Genomic DNA, 2,775 nt, shown 5'->3' on the forward strand with positions numbered 1-2,775 from the left:
GCAGGAGCCGGGGGTAGTAGAAATGGATGTAGAATTGTTAGAATCCATGGCCCAGGATGGAGACCCCGAGCAGGAAATGTTGGTTGTACAGGAACAATTTCCCCCCCAACCGAACCCAGAGCCCGAAACGGGCGCGGCAGCAGCAGCGGCCGCGGCGTATGACACCTCCCGTCCCCCTCTCCACCAAAACCCCCCCGATCCGTGCCGAATCGGCTCAGCCGAGTGCACTCGAAATGATTTTGCAAGCAATAAACGAAATGGATAAGAAAATGGAAACAAACACAAACAAAATGGAAGAAATGCGGGGTGAGACGCAGAACATGCGAATGAGCCTAAAACGAAGCTTGGACGAACTAAAAAACAAAATGAAAAAGGAAGTCGACACGATACGAGCGGAGTTGACCGGGTTAAAAGAGAAAGTAAAAGGAGTGGGGGTCGCAATGGAAGAGAGCAAACAAGAGAGGGCAAACAAAATAAAGACGGTGGTGGGAAAGATAGACAAAGTAGGAAAAGGACTGGGTGAAGTAAAAAAGGGACAAGACCAAATACAGGAGGAAATAGGGAAGAACACGACGGCGATAGTGGAATTAAAAAGAGAACAAGGGAGAATAAAGGACGGATTGGGAGTCGTGAAGAAGGACTGTGAGGAAAGACATAAAGACATGACGAAGAGAGTTGAAGACCTGCGAAAGGAGGTAAAAGCGGAGACACAGAAAGGATTAAAGGCCGTGGGGGAGGAATGTAGAAAGAGACATCAGGAAGTAATGAATGAAATGGAGCGGAAAGCCGGAGAAAAGACAGAGGATCTGGGTAAACGGATAGAAGAAGACAAGGGCGAGACGGAAGAGCAGTTTAGGACAATGGGGGAGAAAATATCCAAGACAAATAAGGTGGTGACACAGGTACAAGGGGAAGTGGAGCAAATCGAGAAAGTCGGGGAACTATCGTTAGAGACGATAGGGGAGGAATTAAATGGAGTAATAAAGGGGAAAATAGAGGAAATGGAGAGGAGACTGACGGAATGGTGGAGACCCGATGTGAGAGGCAGGGTGACCTCCTTCGGGAACAGGGGGAGAGGATATACTCCCTCGAGGCGGATCGTGCCCAGGTGGGGCCGGTGTCACAGGGCGCAGGAGGAGGCTTGCCCGATGCGGGGGTGAGCATGCCAAGCTTGGGGAGGGTAGAGGCCGCGGGGTCTTTTGACCTAAGGGGGGTACCGAGTATGACTGTTCCGGTGGGTGTGCAGAGTGCGAGTCCAATGGCTTGGGGGAGTAAGCGGGACGACGCAGGGCACTGACAGACACGGACAGGGGTGGTAGAGCCCCCGGGCAAATGGCTCGGACCCGGCGGGAGTGAGGCACACCCCTCCAGGAGTCAATTGGGAACTGGAGGGGGGGACCTCGAAAGGATGGAGGGTGCCGCTACCCCCGTACGATGGCAAGATGGACTTGAGGGCGTACATGGCCCAGTTCCAGTGTGTTGCCAGAGGCAATGGCTGGAACAAGGCACAGGGTGTGGCACAACTCACGGCGGCCCTGCATGGCACGGCCTTGGAAGTCGTGACCATGGTACCCAGTGAGGGGGTGACCCTGGAGGATCTCCATTCGGCCCGAAAAAAACCGATTTGGCATGGACCAGCAGAGCGAGCTTGTTAAAGCTCAGCTCAACAGGCGCAAACGACGCTCCCAGGAACCACTGGGAGAATTGGCACACGACATTCGCTGCTTGGTGGAGATCGCGCACCCCAACATGCCGCCGGAGTACCGGGAGGAGATTGCCCTGGACCATTTTCTCCGAGCGAAAGGGGGCACCGATGTAAGAGCATTGCTGATCGTATGGCGCCCGGACAACCTCCAGAAGGCGGCTGATACTGCCGCCTGCTGGGAGGCAGCCAGAATGCCATTGGGAGGGGCTGGGCGGCATGCAGTGGCATTTTGACAGGTGGCCCCGTGAACGACAGTGCGCTGGTAGCCGGGGCGACACTGGGCGACCAAGCGCGAATGGAAAAAAATGGTGCAGGGCATGTTCGACCGCCGGTTCGGGAGACCTGGGGAGAAGCGGTCGGGCCCATGAAGGGCGGGGGATGGGCCATCAGGGGGTACCCCGATTCGGAACGGAGGGGGGTATAATTAGGTTTACCGGAGGCAAACACCTTACCAGAGGAGGTGTTATAATTGTGGCGCAAGGGACCACCTGCAGCGGGAGTGCAACGCCCCGCGCAGGGAAGGGCCACGGCCCCCCAGACCACCAACTCCGCCCCGGGTCAATAGGGATAGCCAGGCCTAACCATCACCCCCCCCCACCAGCCCCCGGGAAACTAAGAAGTGCCGAACATGTAGGGCCGTGTTCGGCAGACTCGGACGGAGAAGAGCCCTCAGAACTGCGACAGGTCATCAATTGTGGCCAAATTGGCAATGGTAGTTTAACAATTCGGTGCAAAGTTGCCAGCGTAGGGGTAGACGCCGTTGTGGACACAGGAGGAAGCGCCACGATCATCAGCCCTGTGGTCCTTGATTCGAGTGTAGACGGTTGGGATGAGATCCACCGTCTGCAAAACCATAGTTTGCAGCTCGCTATCGGGGCAACAACCCCCATCATAGAACGTGGTTTCGTGTCATTTAAATTGGGCACCGTGAAAACAAGGATAGAGGTTTGGGTGGCGAAGGTGTGCGACCCATGTCCAATAGGGTTGGATGTGCTAACGGCCGGTGGTTGTAAGATCCACTTGGGCCGGGGGGGGGTCATGCAGTTGGGTGATAAGGAGTTGCCGTTAGG

This window comes from Eptatretus burgeri, chromosome 11, assembly GCF_056783735.1.
Source record: "Eptatretus burgeri isolate ZD-2024b chromosome 11, Ebu_testis_v1, whole genome shotgun sequence".
NCBI lineage: Eukaryota > Metazoa > Chordata > Myxini > Myxiniformes > Myxinidae > Eptatretus > Eptatretus burgeri.